Genomic DNA, 19,446 nt, shown 5'->3' on the forward strand with positions numbered 1-19,446 from the left:
TTTTTTTTTTTTTTGCAAATTTATATCTAGTTTGTGTGGTCCCTATTGATTTAGGTGTTTTTTTTTTATTACTGAAGTATAGTTGATTTACTGACTTAGTCTTTATATAGCTCAGTTAGCTTCTTTCTTTGCCATTGTTGCAGATTATATCAGTAAACCATCTCTCAAATTCTACCATTTTACAAATGTAAATGCTGGTTACAAGAGCAAGGTGGTATCAAGATCAGCACAAATTAATCACAACCACTGTGAAACATCTGCTTTATTGATGGTACTTCAACAGCATCACCTTTCCACATACATCAGGAATTATGATTTTATGATAAAAGTTGCTCTTGCTGCTGGAGGGAATCGAGTATAAGAGTTAACAGGTTGGATTGAAGGACAAGACTAATTCTTAGTCCTAGGCCTGACATTGAACTTGGAAGTATCTGATGGAGTCTGCCCACTATTTTTTTTTATTATAGAATATTGGCTATATTTCCTGTGTTATACAATATATCCTTGTAGCTTTTTCTTTTCTTTTCTTTTCTTTTTTTTTAATTTGGCTGAGCTGTGCCTTTGTTGCGGCATGTGGAATCTAGTTCCCTGACCAGGGATGGAACCCGGGCCCCCTGTATTGGGAGCAAGGAGTCTTAGCCACTGGACTACCAGGGAAGTCCCCTTGGGTTTTTTTTTAAAGATTTTTTTGATGTGGACCATTTTTAAAGTCTTTATTGAATTTGTTACAATTTTGCTTCTGTTTTATGTGTTATGGTTTTTTGGCCTCGAGGCATGTGGGATCTTAGCTCCCTGACCAGGGTTCAAACCCACACCCCCTGCATTGGAAAGGGAAGTCTTAACCACTGGACCACCAGGGAAGTCCCTCCTTGTAGATTATTTTATACATAATAGTTTGTACTTAATCCTGTACTCCTGTATTTCCCCCCCTTCCCTCTCCCCACTGGTAACCACTAATTTGTTCTCTTTATCTGTGAGTCTGTTCCTTTTTTTTTATATTCACTAGTTTGTTGTATTTTTTAGATTCCACATATAAGTGATATAATACAGTATTTGTCTTTCTCTATGAAGACCACTATTGAAAATTTAGCTGAGAGAAAGAAAGGAAATGGAGGAATTATACTATTATAACTATCATTTCAATATTTCTGGTAACAGATCTTTTTGAGTACCTATTTAAACATTTAGAGATTTTTTTTAAACCTTAATTTCACTTTTGTCTTGATTTAAGATAGCTGATATTCCAAGATATCCGTCGTTCAAGCCTCTGGCAGTTTGATGACTCCTTCCCTCTGATATTGATAGTGTATATTGTAGTTCAGGGGAGGAGACTGAATCACCCTCCTCTACCACCACCACCCATGAGGCCCCATGAATAAAGTGAAGAAGCCCCACAGGAGACTGAGCGAATCTGCTCTCTACTTTGGGAACCATCATTCTAGTACAGAATATTCAATACATATACTTAATGGGCTACTTTTTTTTTTTTTGGCCACACAGTGTGTCATTTGGGATCTTATTTTCCCGACCAGGGATCGAACCCGTGCCCCCTGCAGTGGAAGTGCAGAGTCTTAAGTACTGGACCACCAGGGAAGTCTTAATGGGTTACATTTATTTATCTATTGCTTTTAAATATTCTTACATAAATGAGATGAAGTGTGAGAAAAAAAATATTAAATTATACGAGCTAAAAACTTACTGTGTAAGAGATAGCTATACTGTATTTTCAAAATTCTAGGGAGGGTTTGAGGCGCAGAATGATTATCTGGAAAGAGCATGGGCTTTGGATCTGATAGTCCTACAGTCAATCAAATCCTGGCTCTGTCATTTCTGAAATGTGATTTTGATCAAAGGTATTTGGTCTCTCTGAATCTCAATTTTCTTATCTATGAAATGGGAAACATAATATGAAGATTTACTATGATAATGTATTTGGAGTGCTCAAAAATGGTGGCTATTATTATTTTACAGTTTTGCTGATTTAATAGCAGTCATATTTTCATGAGGCTAGCTTTTTTTTTCTCTGATATTATATACCCATGGTTGTCACATTTCATATTTTAAAATGACATTGCTGATACCACTGTCCCTTCCATCTGTTTGAGCTAGGTATCATTTTTGTGTTCTCACAACTTAACAAATGTGAAACAATTTACTCTGTAGTGCCACTTGGTAAATCACTTTTTCACTTTCAGGGTATTTTTCAGTCTTGTGGATGAGAGGTCTTGACAATAGTCATTAAAGATATGATAGCACTTTCACAAGAACAAGGACATGTGCCTTATGTCTTTGCTGAGCTCTGGTCTAGGTAGACTAATTTTAACATTTTTCTAGATTTACACTAAGATTATACTAAAAGAAGTTACTATCAGCCTAGATTGTATCTGATCAGGCAAATACCTAATTTTCAGCTTGTAAAGACTACCTCAGTTATACTATCTGGTTAATGGGAGGATGTGATGTTGTATAGTTAAAAGAAGATGGGGTAGAAGTCAGCCGATTGACTTTTGCTGCCTGATGATTTTGGCTAAGTTACTTGAAACTGTAAACCTCAGATTATGATAATCTAGTGGGGACATTCTATGTCTATTTAGCTTAAGTTAAACCAAACATCACTTTAAAAGTATGAGAAAGAAACAGACAGAGAGAAAAAAGACAAAAGAGAGAATGAAAAATCATTTAAATGTGAAGTTGCCATGAATTCCATTCAATGGGCATGGACAGAGGGAAATGAAGAAAGGGTGGCATGAAGTTGCTAGATGCCGTTAGTCTCCATTCCCTTATGCATTTTACAATGTAAGCATCTTGCTACAGAAAATGGGATGACATCTCGATGGTTAAATATACTGCCCTTATATTTTTCTACAACATGGACTCTAAATGCAAGCCAGCTCTTACATCTAGAGTTCAACCAAAGAGGTATCAACCTGTTCCAACAGTGGAAAAGCTGACAATTAGATTAAGGGAGCGATGGTATGCTTCTACACTGTAAGGGCAAATTTAAGGGAGTTTGTGACTAATTTTTATTATATTTGATTTTTTTTTTACCTTACATGTTACTTTAGTTCCTGGACAAAATGCAATTTCCATTGTAATACCTGCCTTACCAGGGTTGTTCTGGGAATCAAATGAGATAATATATGTTAAAGTGCTTTGCAAAATTCACAGTGCTATAAAATGTAAAATGTTTCTGTCCTCTGGACAAGACTTGGCCTGGAATCCACTTAAATGGTTTTATTCTGTGTTGCATACAGAAAGTGAATTGTGGTTGAGTACAGAACAATAAGCACAATAATAATAATAATAAGGATAGGAGCTAAGAAGATGAGTTGACCACTTACCACCTGCCAGGAAATGTGTTTCCTTCTTCAAGTAGATTATCTCAATTAGATACTGCTTTGGGAGGAGTTTTTCCTCTTAGATTTCTATCCTTCTAGGCTCTCCTAAGGCTCTGCAATTTCAAGTATTTTGTACACTTTCTGGGACGCCTCCACATTACTTGTGTGTGTGTTTGTATGTGTGTGTATAACCATTTTTTTTTCCTTCTTATATTGCTGAATTTAATAACTAAGAAGTGCTAGGTGAGAAAATACTTATTTCCTATTCAATACGTTTCCATGGGAAGGACTTTTTACTAGAGGACATGTGAGCCTTTCCCTCTTACTCCCTCCTCTCCTGAGGGAGGGAGGATGACTTATCTCTTTCGTGAGTTTAGAAGAATGAACCAGGCATTTGTGGATCAGCCACTCCTGCACATTTTGGACTTGCCTGCTCACAGAGAGGATGCCTTCTGGCTTTCAGCGTCTGCCATGCCATGACCTTAGCAGAACATGGAACATGCTCTGTACTTGTGGTTGAGGTCTGCAACTGTTTAGCACTTCCTATGACTGGGTAGGAAAGTCTGATAGTTCAGCAACTATAAGCAAGTCCATTTGGTTGCACATCATTTAATTTAGATTTCATTAGAAATAAAGCTAATACTTCTTATCTCTGATTCCTGTGTCTACTTCTCAGTTGGTTTTAAATTTAGGTAGGAAAGAGAAGGGTTATGAATTAACTGCTTAAAACCCTAACAAGAGAGCGTATAAGGGAGTGAGTGGTTAAGGCCACAAGTGTGGAAATGAGATTGCCTAATTTCAAATTCTGGCTGCATTACTTTTCAGCTGTGTTACCTTGTGCAGGTTACTTAAACTCTCTGTGCCTTAGTTACCTTATCTGTAAATCGGAGACAATAATAGTACCTACCTTCATAGAGTTGGTGAGAGGATTAAATAAGTTAATACATGTAAAATGTTTAGAATAGTCCTTGGTATACAATAAGCATTCAACAAATGTTAGCTTTTCTTCTTATTATATTAATACTAGTAACCCAAAGATACAATCTAAAATTTGCAAATAATTTGCATTCAGCTTCTAACTTCCCTCCTTAAAGATGTTGATTTACTGATTGTCTTCACAGGGGCTTTCTACTGCTTAATTCTCTATGCTAAACATAATAATTTAGTCTTTTATCTCTACTTGTCACAATCTGTAGCAATGTGACTCACAGCGACATTCCTTAGGGACACTTTTAGACTTCTTCCTTGAGGTCTTCAGGCTAGCCTGCTGTGCTTGCTCTTATTTCAGAGTCACTTTGCCTATCCTATACAATTTAGCAATAAAATATGTGCTGTCATATGTAATGGGGTGCTGGATAGAGTAGAATTTTAAAAAAAGACAGAAGCACCTGAGTTGCCCTTCTTAGGGTACAAATGTGCTGCAGCTGTTTGGGGGAGATGTTCAACATTTTGTCATGGAAAATTTCAAACATACAGAAAAGTTGAAAGACTTTTGCAATAAACACCTGTGTACTCATCATTTTACCATTAACATTTTAATACACTTGCTCTATCATGTAGTTGATCCAGCCATTCATTCTTGATCCATCCATCATTCCATTTTACTTTTCTGATGCATTTCAAGGAGAGTGTTGCAGCAATATTCTGAAATGCTAACCATTGATTCTTTCCTTGAAATTTCCTGCAACTCCTCTATTTCCTCTCAGAGGCAGAAGCAGTGTGGCATAGAGAATGGATCTGAAGCCTGACTGCTTGAAATACATCCCTGCCACTTACTAGTCATGTGACTGTGTAACCTTACTGTTACTTAGTGTCTTCATCTGGAGTAAGAGGATAATAATAGTACCTACCCCATGAAGTTGTTGTGAGAATACATGTCAAGTGCTTACAACAGTGCTTGGCCAGCAAACACTTGTAGAGCACTAACTCCTGTTAGGCAATGTCTGCATTTAATTCTCTTCCATTTTGGTACCACCTGAAGTCCATGGGGTAGTACCATTATTATTAAATATATGGTATATTAGCTGTTATTATTTGTTATAGCAGAAAAAAATTCAGAGGGAAAAAGTGTCTGCTTAGTTTTGAGTTTTAAAACAGACATTTTGAAGTTGATGGCAGAAAGGAAGGAAGGCTTTTGGAAAGAAACTGGGCTCCTTGCCTGTCAAAAACCAAAGTACTGGGGGGCAGGGGAAGTTTACAGCATTAACAGTTGATTTTGGAACAATAGGTAAAGACTCACAGCTGGCCAAATGGTATAAACTTTCTTAGCCTTGGAGAGGAGAGAGGAGAAGCAACCAGGGAGAAGCTGATGGGGGTAAATGGGACCTTCCCCAAGCCAGGCTGATTCCAGAGTTGGGATAAATGTCCCTGTGGATGAATTTGGGGATTTGATAGCAGAGAATTTTGCTTCCTGTTAATATTTTTTGGACTCCTGAGATGTAATCTTTTATTTTTAAATCCCATCCCTCTCTCCAGTTCAAACTAGGATATCATCCACTGCCACAGGAAAAGGAAACCATAAGAAACAAAATGTTAAATATTTAGCTTTTGAGCACCAAAACCCAAAGACGTAGCAAAACAAAAAAAACGAAAAACATGTTTGGATGAGTACAGTTGTTTCTGGTTCCAGAGGAGATGCAAATTTTCTGGACTAGAAGAGAACTCAAGGACAGCCCCAGGCAAACCGGGACAGTTGGTCATTCTAGTTGCGGGGGGAGTGAATCTTGTTTTCAATTATACTTGATATTTACAAAATGAATTACAACTTTCCTGGACTAGAAGAGAGGAACAGTCCTAGGCAAACTGGGACAGTTGGTCATCCTAGTTGGGGGTGGTCTTCTGTTTCCAATTATGCTTGATATTTACAAAAAAAATTAGGTGTTGTTAGGGTACATTGAGGACTCTAGTATTCTACTAATAAAGGCAAGACTTGGCAATATTTCAGTGTTTCCATTATATATGACATAAGTAGATACCTGGAACTCCCCAAATTTTTAGGAGGGATGCTTTACTCGTGCATTACTGACTTGAGTTGGCTATAATTTTCAATTACTCCTATTTTTCCTTTTTAATTGAGAATTAGTTCTAAGCACTTTACGTGAATAAGCTATACAAATATAATTCATACATATTATTTTCCAATTGTTTTTGTATAACCATGTTCATTTACAACATAAATAAATTGGAAATGACTATAATAAGTATAAGCTATGTTGAGTTAGAATTAAGAGCACAGGCTTAGAGCCAGACTATTTGAGTTTGAATCGTAGCCTTGCCTCTTACTAGCTGTGTGATATTGGGCAGGTTCCATTTCTTCATCTGCAAAACGGGAATTGAAATAGTATCTACCTAATAAGGTGGTGTGAGGATGAATTTAGTTAATACATGTAAGGTGTATGTAACAGTGCCTGGCACATACTAGGCACTCAAGGATTGTTAGGTGATTTGCAAGTTCCTTTGCCCTATTAATGAAAACTTAAGAGTTTATTTTTTGCTAATTATTTTCATAACTAAGACTTCACTAAGAGTTGAGAAGGCAGGTGAAATTGTTTTTCTGAGATGACAGATTGTTTTTTGGGATTTTTTTGAATTTTTGAATTTTATTTTATTTATTTTTTATACAGCAGGTTCTTATTAGTTATCTATTTTATACATATTAGCGTATACATGTCAATCCCAATCTCCCAATTCATCCCACCATCACCACCACCCCCCCGCCACTTTCCCCCCTTGGTGTCCGTACGTTTGTTCTCTACATCTGTGTCTCTATTTCTGCCCTGCAAACCAGTTCATCTGTACCATTTTTCTAGGTTCCACATACACACGATAATATACAATATTTATTCTTCTGACTTCACTCTGTATGACAGTCTCTAGATCCATCCACGTCTCTACAAATGACCCAATTTCGTTCCTTTTTATGGCTGACACATTGTTTTTTTCCTAACTTTTAATGAGGTTGTGCTGTGGACTGCACTGTGTCCCATTCAAAATTCATGTGTTAAGTTGTAACCTCAAAATGACTGTATTTGGAGACAGGGTCTCTGGGAGATAAAGTTACATGAGGTCATAAGGGCGAGGCAACAGTCACCCAAGTTTCGTTTACCCATTCAGCCCTACACAAAGGTGCCTGATGGAGCAGAATGATGAAGTAGAAAGAAGGCCTGACATCTTGGCCCAGGTCTGCCCCTCATCAACTGAGTGATTTGGTGTAAGTCTTTTAACCTCTTCATGTCTCAGTTTTTTCCTTAATATAAAATGAGGTGCAGGAGATTAGTGTATTAATTGGGTTGAATTACACATCTGAATTGATGACAAGGCTGTGATGAAGGAGAAGCAACAATATAGAGAGCAACAACTTGGAAGACAAAGTAATTAGAGCTAGAAGCAGCTTCCATGAGGACCAGTACATAGGTTTTTTCAGTGATGTTGGAAAGGGCATTGGATATTCCATAGCAGGTGCAGTGGAAGTTTGAGTCAATTTTGCTTGGTCTTAAGAGGCAGGGAGACTTTGGCTGCCATCTAGGTTATGAAGAGCTTTTGAGTAGAAGCTCTATAACTCGTCTTTCAACTCTTGGGTTCTATTAGTTAATGACTATAGGGGGTGAAAATGGAGCAAAGAGTGAGGATGAGGTCTCATTTATGTAAAAAATGAAATGAAATATATAATTGGTCCCCAAGTTCCCTTTCACTCCTGCAGGCTACAGGGGTCTGTCTTCCTTGTTTCACATATGTTTTTCTCTACCAGCCCTTGATATCCATTTTAACTTGACTGAAGTATCTTGTCTGGGTCCTCGGCATTCCCTGGAACAGCCCTGGTCCTGTAGGTCACTAGGGGCAGTGCTATCCCCTTTCACCTCACTTCTCATCTATACTTGCAGCATGTATATTAGATTAGGGCTAGACTTCCCAGATAAACCTTGAATTCCGGCTCTGCCACTCACTACCATGAGCAAGTCACTTAAGCACTCTATGCTATATGGCATTTTATGTTTTAATCTATTAGGTAGGGATAAATAAAATACCTATGTCATATCGTGGTTGAAAGGATTAAATGAGATAATACTTGTAAACTCTTCAAATATTAACTGCCTTGGGAACAGGAACCATATCTTTCTTTTTCTCCTGCCTAGCATGAGGTAGGCGCTCAGTAACTGTTTTTTGAAAGAATAAAAATGGCTTACCCTGGTGTCTGGAACATAGTAAGTGCTAAAGAAAAGAACACTTTATGTATCACCTTCTCTAGTAATCTTCAATTGCTTTTGCTGCCCAGCATCTCTTTGCTGATTTTCTAGTAGCAAAGCCCCAGTTCTCCTTTGTGAAACTTCCCCTCCCTTATTCTCAGTTCTTGAGGTTCTGGTGGGGCTGACCCCATATCTCTGCTCCACGAGTTGGTATGTGGCCCAGGCCTGGCCCAATTTAGGACAGTGAGAGTCAGGCCAGATCTTTTTCTGGACATAATGAGAGAGAGATTCTCTCTTTCCATCTAGGCTGCGAAGTTGGTAAAAGGTAATCTTGAAGCTGCTGGTGGCCATCTTGTTCTATGTGGAAGAATCTGCCCAGGAATCATGTTAAATCTTGCACAAGGAAAACAATGCACCAGTTAGAATGTGTTCAGTTGCAAGAAAATGAAAACCCAATTAATGGTGACTTAAGCAATGAAGACATTTTACTACGTAGAGGTATACAGCCCAGGACTGGTACTGTGATTCTGTAATGTCATCAAGCATGTGGGCTCTTCTATCTTTCTGTTTTATCATCCTCAGCTTTTGGTCATTATGCATATTACTTTTGGTAGAGAGAATAAAAACTCCCCAAAGATGTCCACATCCATATACTCAAAACCTACGAATATATAACTTTTAATGGCCAAAGGGACTTTGTAGATGTGATTTAGTTAAGAATCTTGAGATGGGAAGAGTAATCTGGTTTATCCAGGTAGGTCTAATGTAAACAATGGTCCTTATAAGAGGGAGGCAAGAGAGTCAGAGTAAGAAAAGGAAATGTGTTGAAAGAAGCAGAGGTCAGAGAAACAGAGAGATTTGAAGATATTATGCTGCTGATTTTGAAGATGGAGGAAGGGGCCGTGAGCCAAGGAATGCAGGCAGCTTTTAAAAGGTGGCAAAGATCTAACTTCCAGAACTGTAATATAATAAATTTGTCTTTTTTTTAAGCTACTAAGTTTGTGGTAATTTGGCAATAGAAAATTAATACATCACCCATGGTTGCAAAATGGCTGTCAGAGCTCCAGGTATTTTTGTATTTAATGCAGGAAGAAGAGATAGGAGCTAGAAGGGCAGAACACACTGCATTTATCCCTTTTGCTAGAAAAGGAAAAAACATTCACAGACGCCCTACCAGCTGACTTCCCCATACACATCACTGACCAGAACTTGGACACAATGGCTACTTGTACCTGCAAGGGAGGGTAGGAAAGTGTCTCACTTTCCAGCTTCATTTGTTTTGTAGGTGGGCTCAGTTCATTATTAATGAAAGCATAAGAGGTTATGTTGGGGTGTAGAACCTGGGAGTATATGATTGAAGGTGCCTTTCATCTGGGAGCAAGGGCCATGGGAAAATCTTGGTCCTATGTGCTGTGTGTCATTCACCCACAGCAGCCTGAGGCACGGTGATGGAGTGTCTCAGAAACTGGCTTCTCATAATCCGGGGTTCAAGTATTTTTGGAAAATGATAATGGAGAGCATTTGAGAGCCTTTGGCTGGGGAGTACTGGTGTGTGCCTTGAACCAGAGCACGGGAAGCCTGTGTTCTTCATAAGTGGATTCTTCCCATCAGGCATTTGTGGAGAGGGTCAAGCCTGCTCCAAAACTGTAAGAAAGAGTGAAAGCTGAAAACTTATAGTCAGAAGAAGGGCCCTAGAAAGCACAAAAGAAGGTGAGAGCTGGAGTGGAGAGGGGAAAGAGAGGTAAAGTCAAGTATCCTATTAGGGATATAATGCAGAGAAATCTAGGTATGATTTTTATCAGTGTTTACCTGCTTGATAGTTCTCTTGTGGGGACAGGCTTTCCTCAGTGAGAGGCAGTGATGAGATTGGTGATCATAGTCAGAAGCTTAGATAGACTCCCTGGCATACAATGGATGTCTGGGCAAAGGATATGGCAACTGCAGCTTTTGACAAAAGTTCAGAAGCCTGCTGTGGTATACCAGAAGGAACACACAGCACTGAGAACAACAGAGTGACTTTGACAGGGAGATAAAAGCTAAAAAACAAATTAAGTTGGCTTTAGTAGGGATCACCCTCATTGGCAATGACTGGACAGTAGGATTGCCTTACTAGTCCTGCCTGTTGGATAGAAGTTTGTTTGTTGGTGTGGACTTTCCATGTATCTGAGTGAGGCAGTACCATCCTCGATCCCCATCTCCACCTCCTAAAGAAATATAGGTATACCTGTATGCATAGATGTATATGTACAAAGATGATCATTGTATCAATGTTTGTAAATAACAAAAAAGCAGAAACTGCCTAAATGTCCATCTGAAGGGGACTGGTTAAATGAATTATGCTATATTATCCGTAAAATGGAATGCTCCAATGCTATTTATATGGCTGATATAAATTCCATATTATAGTAAAGGAATCAAGCAAGATGCAGAGCAGTGTGCAGAATATGCTCCCATTGTGGGGACTTTGTCTCTGGGGATGGGGACTCAGGCTTTTGGGAGGAAGGAAGACATATTTTTGCTTGTTCTGATTTTTTTTTTAACTGGAGGTATTATACCAGTTATCTATTGCTATATATAACAAATCACTTCAAAACTTAGTGACTAAACAACCATTTTCTTTGGTAACAATTCTAAGGGTGAGCAGTTAGGGCTGGGCTCACCAGGTGGTTCTCCTGGTCTTCTCTTGGTCATGTGGCTGCAGGCGTCTGGTGACTGGACAAGAGCTGGGTGATTTAACGTTGACTCATTTAGGTGTCTGGCTGTGGATGCTGGCTGTCATGTGTGCCATCTGCCTCTAGCAGGTCAGCCTCAGCTTCTTGATATGATGCTTGTGTTCAAGGAGAGCAAGAGCTGAAGTTGCAAGGCCTCTTGAGGCCTAGACTCACAGGAACTCACACAACACTTCTGCCATATTCTGTTAGTCAAAGAAAGTCACATGGCCAGCCCAGCTTCAAGGACTGAGGAAATAGACTCTATCTCTTACAGGGAGGAGCATCAAAGAATTTGTGGCCAATTTTAATCTACCACACACACATATTACTCTTTCCAATAAAAGGCTACTTAATTAAAAAAATAAATATGTAAACAAGTGGGACCTAATCAAATGTATAAGCTTTTGCACAGCAAAGGAAACCATAAACAAAATGAAAAGACAACCTACAGACTGGAAGAAAATAATTGCAAACGATGTGACTGACAAGGGATTAATTTCCAAAATATACAAACAGCTCATGCAACTCAATATCAAAAAAACAAACAACCCAATCAAAAAAATGGGCAGAAGACCTAAATAGACATTTCTCCAAAGAAGACACACAGATGGCTAACAAATACATGAAAAGATGCTCAACGTCACTAATTGTTAGAGAAATGCAAATCAAAACTACAATGAGAAAGCACCTCACACCATGCAGAATGGCCACCATCAAAAAGTCTACAAATAGTAAATGCTGGAGAGCATGTGGAGAAAAGGGAGCCCTCCTACACTGTTGGTGAGAATGTAAATTGGTGCAGTCACTATGGAAAACAGTATGGAGGTTCCTTAAAAAACTAAAAATAGAGTTACCATATGATCTAGCAATCCCACTCCTGGGCATATATCCGGAGAAAACTCTAATTCAGGAAGATACATGGACCCCAATGTTCATAGCAGCACTACTTACAATAGCCAAGACATGGAAGAAACCTAAGTGTCCATCAACAGATGAATGGATAAAGAAGATGTGGTACATATATATAATGGAATATTACTCAGCCATAAAAAGAATGAAATAATGCCATTTGTAGCAATATGGATGGACCTAGAGGTTATCATACGAAGTGAAGTAAGTCAGAAAGAGAAAGACAAATATCATATGATATCACTTACATACGGAGTCTAAAACATAGTACGAATGAACTTTTCTGCAAAACAGAAAGAGACTCATAGACATAGAAAACAAACTTATGGTTACCACAGGGGAAGCGGGGGAAAGGGATAAATTGAGAGTATAGGATTAACAGATACACACTACCATATATGAAATAGACAACAAGGATTTACTATATAGCACAGGGGACTATATATATATAGTCACTTTGCTGTACAACCTGAAACTAACACAATATTGTAAATCAACTATACTTCAATAAAAAAATAAGTATCAATGCTATTTGTAGTAAATTTATGGTATTTTAATAATTTGGTGGAACTTTGGGGATTAGTATAAAAACCGTCTAATTGTATAAAAAAGAAACTGGTCAGAAAGGTAAAGTATTTTGGGTAAGATAACATAGTAACAGCATCAGGATTAGAACCAGGTCTCTGACTTCCAGCCGTGTACTCTTAATCCCACGACAGGATTTCTTTTTGCAAACAAAGCTTATTAGTGATCTTTGCTCTAGAGAACCTGACAACATAGCTCTACTGCTTTTATACTTAAGAACTTTAAAGGTTATAGCTCAACAAAGCAAAGGAAAAGACTAAAGAAAGAATCCAAGAAACAATTCTGAGAAAAGTAAAATGGGAATTTGAATTATCTAGGTTATCTAGTCTCACTGTTCCTTTTTTTTTTTTTTTTTAAGAAACATAACCTTAGTGTATCTGTAGAATAAATAATTCACCAAGTCATAAATAACTTGGTTAAAATTGCTTTATGAAATGTTCAAATGGGTCTAGATGATTTTTCCTCTTGGGATATTTTTAAAAACAAATGTACTGGGACTTCCCTGGTGGCACAGTGGTTAAGAATCCACCTGCCAATGCAGGGGACACGGGTTCGAGCCCTGGTCCAGGAAGATCCCACATGCCACGGAGCTACTAAGTCCCAGCGCCACCACTACTGAGCCTGCGCTCTAGAGCCCGTGAGCCACAACTACTGAGCCCGTGTGCCACAACTACTGAAGCCCGCGTGCCTAGAGCCCATGCTCTGCAACAAAGAGAAGCCACCACAATGAGAAGCCCATGCACCGCAAGGAAGAGTAGCCCCCGCTCACCACAACTAAAGAAAGCCCACGTGCAGCAAGGAAGACCCAATGCAGCCAAAAATAAATAAATAAATAAATAAATTTTAAAACAAAAAAACAAATGTACTGTCAAGTATATTCAAGTTATTCTTGTTGATTCCACTGGGAATTTAAGCATTCTCCAGCAGCTCTGCTTAGTCTTTAATTAACATAATCTTTATTATTAATTGGTTGGTTAACGAAGTTTTTAATTAATTCAGCAAAATGTTTATTGTGAACCCACTAATTCAAAATATTGTGCTGACAATTGTAAAGAATATAAAATAGAATAAGGTATTTACTCTCCTCTTAAGAAGCTTAACTTCTTGTTGGGGGCAAACATGTATATAGTTAACTATAACACAGAGGAATGAATTAGATGCTGTAAGGGAGATATTAGCAAAGTGGAATAAGAATATAGCAGAACAATTGTAGTAATGCCAGCTGGGCAGAGTGGTAAAGGCTATATCATTTGTGGCAGAAAGGAAGAAGAACCAAAAGAAACTTTTTCTATATATAGAGTAGTTAATAGAATTTCTTCACAGGAAGTGGAAGTTGGGGAATTTAAAAGGTTTAAATGATTAAGATGCATGTCTGGGTTATTGGGAACCCTCAGAACAGATAGTCATTTTTTCCCTATAAGGGGATTTTTGGGGTACATAAAGTTCTGAATTGAAGAATCCCTGTAATCATTATTACGTATGGATATCTGGATTAGAAAGTGTCTACCGAACAATTAAAATCAAAGTTCTGGCATGCCAAGGAAGCAAAAGCAGGTAAGTAGCCTTTCTAACAGAATTCTCCATTAATAGACTTACTTCTTTTCGGGTTTGCTAACACAGTACAATAGATTGTAAACTTTGATGAAAGAGGGGGAGACACAGGAAGATAACTTCTTAATTTATGTAAGTATTTTTAATTTTTATATTAAAGGTTTATCTTATGTTCATTCATTGACATTTTCTTTTGTGTTCAGAGATCACCTAAATAAAAAGGTAAACAGACAGGCAGAAGTTCCTTAAAAGACAACAACAAGAGAAAAATGCTCAAGTTGGCCCAAGTTGCAGTAAGAATGAGTGGTAAAATATTTCTGTTCATTAGAAGCCCATAAACTACTCCTTTCAGAGCCTTGAAATCCTGAGAATAAGTTGAGTTGATGTGAGGGTGCAGTTTTAACCAGTTATTGTTGCTTTTTTGGTTTAAATAAGACTTGGAGTCTCATTTTATGAGTGCCTATGTTATTTTTTCAACATCTGGTCACCTTATGATATGCAGCAGCTAATGGAGCACAGGATGTATATCATTGGATAAATAAGAACACTATTTTTCTTGAGGGACAACACATATTCTTGGGACTTTTATTGAGTTATGTTTTACTAGTCCTAAAATATTTAGAGTTATATACTTAAAAGATACAGAGCATAGGTATTACATCCACAGAAAGTATTTGTCAGTGAATGTTCAATGTAGCAGGTAGAGATGAACTTAGCACGTCTTGTAGACTGAACTGGGAACAGACTCTTCAGCCATAAAATGCACTTAACAGTCTATTTAATAGTGGTGAGGTCCTTGAAAATGCAATATCCATGCTAATCTCACCTTTTTCTAAATCACAGATGAAAAATAGGTCAGTTAGGCAGAGCCTTCTCTTTCTATTTAAAGTGTGACATTTAATCTATTTAAACAACTACCAAAACTTTATTAATTCAATGTAAGATAAGCGTGCTGAGAAAGTAGAGAAGTTTATTAAGAACACAAGGTTTTCCAAAATTTGATCTGGATGTCTTAGGTTTTAGGACTCAATAAAAATCTCTACTTGGTGGTTTTGATCAAATCGGTAACACCAAGGAGAGACCAGGAAAAAAGCAAAGCAGAAAGTAATTAAATCTTACACTGTGAAAAGGCTTAAAGGAACTGAGTATTTTACAAAAAGTAAGAGGCAAAAATTAAAAAAGGAGCCTCCAGAGAAAGCCTTTCCACTTCCCTGATGCCTCTAGGGAAAGTTCATTTGGGAAGAGAAGTATACACAGACAGGAAAGCTTCCAGCAGAGAACAAACCAAGGAGTCAAATTAGGGCTTAATGTAACTAGATACCAGCCTTGGTGCATTTCATTTAAACCACAGTGTTCTGTAAAAGTCTATGCAGAGGAAAATGCAGGGTATCTGATAAATCGTAATTGCACTTCACTGGGGTCTATTTTGGAGAATGACTGTTCACACTTTTCTTCTCCAGCCCCCTCATTTATTTGAATAGGATTTAGTACTCTCTGGCCCCAACCTCACGATCAGCCCAAATGCATACCTAGGATAATGCAATAGTTCCAATCTTTCCCAAGAACAATTATAAAGAACAAGAGCTCCATTATTTGGATAGTAAACACAATGATACTCTACTACAGCTTCGTATAGGGGTTTTGGGAAAAACTTGCGGCTGTTTTCTGTTTGTTTATTTTTAATTTTTCTTATCATATGTTCTTGGGTTGCAGGTGTCAACTGAAGGGAGAAGATGTTTTCCTTTTCCTAGCCCTGTTCTCCAGATCCTGAAAGAAATCCTAGAGGAGAAAGGGCACCCAGAGGTTATGAACTGACTACTGTGGATTCAATGACCACTGTGGATTCAATATTAGTTCTGTTCAGTTCAGCTCTTATTCCAGAAAACTAACTCCATCAATTATAGAAAATAACTTTTTATAGATAGTTTTTTCCAAACCTGCCTTCACTGCATATCCAGAAAGGATTATTTTCCTTCACACGATCAAAGCACCTAGGTTCTTCCCTTCATTTTATGAGAATCATTCAGGTGATATGTAGTAGCTACTATTATTGGGCACATGTGGTATCTCATTTAGATTTTTAAATCCAAGTTCCTAGAGGCAGAGTGCTACTACTGACAATATCTGCCATCTCCTTTCTCATTAAAACCAAACCCAAAACCCACTGTAAAACAAAATGGTGATAAAAAAAAAAAAAAATCACACCCTACATATTTTGTGTCTTGCCCCTCTCCTCAGTGCTCTTTTTTAGTTTGGTAATCTTTTTAAAAAATTGGTGAGCAAAAGCTAGGAAGCAAAGGCTTTATTTTGTGACTTACCTGTTTTTCTGGTACGGACTTCCATTCTTTACTATAAATAAAAATTTACTTAAAAATCTGACTCTAAATCTTGATGTATTTACTGTAAAATTTACAAGTTGGAACCTCCTACCATCTTGATTTATATGATTTTAAAACGGAGTTCTTATCATTTCCCTCGGGGAGACTTTTTGGTTTGAATAGTTCTTACTGGCAGGTTGCCTCCTTTATATTTAGCCCAAATTTTCATTTTCAAAGACCATTTTAGACAAGTACCATGATAGCTCTAGCCAATGGATCTGTGGGCCACATAATAGAGTGTGACAATCCACTCAGTTGTGAAAGACACTGAAGATAAACTAATAAAGTTGCATTTGTGTTATCACATTGGCTTTACAAGTCTACTTAAACATTGGCCCATCAGTGTTTCTCATTATTGGAAATTATAGATGTTTATAATTCTCCAAAATATGTTGGGCTAAGTTATATCATATATTTAAATTTAAATTCAAAGTCCTGGACTGAGAGAGATGTAGATTTGTGACACTCCTTGGAGGTTTGGGGGTCCATGAACCAATGAGTATATTGCATTGCCACATTAAAGATCTCTTTTTATCTGTAAAGATATAAGCACCATCCTATATTTTAATAACTTTTAAAAACAGAATTTTAAAATCTTATGAGTTTATAAAGCTTAGACTTCCATTCCAAATTATATCTGTGGACTTTTATACATTTATATTTCTTCTGGCTTATTTGAATAACATCTGGATAAAAATAAAGATATAAAAATGATGTTCTTAGAATTGTTCCTAGATTCTGTGACAATAACACCATTCCAACTATATGGCAGGAACATGTATTATTTCTTTTATGGTCCAAATTGACAAAATTATATGTATGATTATGTACATATATACAGTTGAATAATCTATTTGTATGAGAGTAATTCCAAGTGGCATCTGGAAGTGACAGCAAAAATAACAATAATTTATATTCTCCTGGGCCGTATACAATACTGGTCTATAAACACCTTAGGGGCAGGTTATTTATTCAAAAACTATTTGTTGAATAAATGAATATATCCATAAGTAATTATAAATGAACTTGATTAGCTTCATTTAAGCAGTAAAGAAATTTAAATAATTATACTTTCACAGTAGATAATGCAGTTTTATGTTGATTCCACTTTGGTCTCTTTCAAATAGGGGCTTAGTTTCTGAAGTTCCCAAAACAGTTCATCTCATCTATAAGGCTATTTCGTGGTTTGAAACAAGGGTGATTCTGTGCGTGTGTGTGTGTGTGTGTGTGTGTGTGTGTGTGTGTAAAAAGGGAGAGGGAAGGGAAGGGAGAGGAAGGAAGAGGGGGAGAGGGAAGAGAAAGGTAAGTTGAATACTCTATAAAGAGAATCTTTCCCGTATCAACTATTTGGCTACCCACCAGAATAATTTATATAACAAAGACAGAATAACTACTTGATTCTTTTTCTTTATTTACCAGTTTTCAAAATAATGAGTGGTTTGCTAGCTTCCTCCATTGGTGACCTTTTCTTTTTTTTAAAGTATCTTTACGAGTGCATGGACAATGTGACAGACAATTCACGTTTGATGTGTTTCAATCCATTGTAGTTATTATGCTTACTGATGCTCAATATGTCCCATCCGTGGCCCTCGGGAGTCTCTTCAAGATGGCTCTGGAGTCTTTCTGACATTGAACCTAGTAGTCTTTGATAGTTTCCTTGATACCTGGTGAACAAAAGTTTCCAGATTTATTTTTATGTATTTCTTTTCCAAACCTGTAATTAGCTACTTCTCCTGTGATCTCCCTTTCCTTTTTAGTAGAAATGGTGTTTCAAGACTACAGTCTGTATGCTAAGGATGCTCATTGTTATTGAATTGGTCTTTGTTTTTAGTCCTTTCAGTAAAAAGAGCTAGGAAATATTTCCTCCCTCCCTCCCTCCCTCCCTTTCCTTCCCTCCTTCCCTCCCCTTCTCTCTCCCTCCCTTTTTTCTCTTCAGTAATTAGGTAAAATAAATGATAAGTTCATATTGATACTTAACTTCTATCTTACACCTTTTACTCCTTTCCCACACCAAGAATCCTGGTATCAAAATACCGGGATCGTAGAATCTGAATATCACATAAATCTTCATTTTCTTTACCCCACTTTACACATACAGTAGTCTTAGAATAATAACACTAATCCTAATGCCAACAGCATGAGTTACTAACAACAATCATTTAATTTTTTTAACAGATCTTTTTTCTCTTAGGGTATATTGCGCTTGGGATACATCATTAAATTACAGTGTTTTAAAGTCACTTGGGGGAATTCCCCAGTGGTCCAGTGGTTAGGACTCCACACTTCCACTGCTGGGGGCCCGTGTTCGATCTCTGGTCGGGAAACTAAGATCCCTCAAGCCACGCAGCATGGCCAAAAAAATAATAATAAAGTCAGTTGGAACATTTATTCTCTGTGTAGTTGAGGCACCAATTGGATACACATTGTATCCAAATTTCTTTTGTTTCATTCTATTTCTGGTTTGGGGGATTTATTTTTTTCCACTTAATTTTGTTTTATAATTAACTTAATTTTCAAAGTTCATAATCATACTAAGGACAGTCTTCATCAATATTTTGTCTTTTTTAGGGGTGCAAAAAATGAAAATTACTTGAAAATGAATGAAAGTAACTAAGCTTCATGTTTAATTATAGTCCTGACATCTATTTGCTGTATTTCTTAGGGAAATTACACAATGTCTCAAACCAGCATTTCCAACAAGTGTGTTTCATGAACCACTCTGTAGGGTGGGATGTCAGAGTTGGGTTGGGGATAGGATTTCATGGTTAATGGCTGAAAATTCTGTATTCTC

This window comes from Eschrichtius robustus, chromosome 3 (genome assembly GCF_028021215.1).
Source record: "Eschrichtius robustus isolate mEscRob2 chromosome 3, mEscRob2.pri, whole genome shotgun sequence".
Classification (NCBI taxonomy): Eukaryota; Metazoa; Chordata; class Mammalia; order Artiodactyla; family Eschrichtiidae; genus Eschrichtius; species Eschrichtius robustus.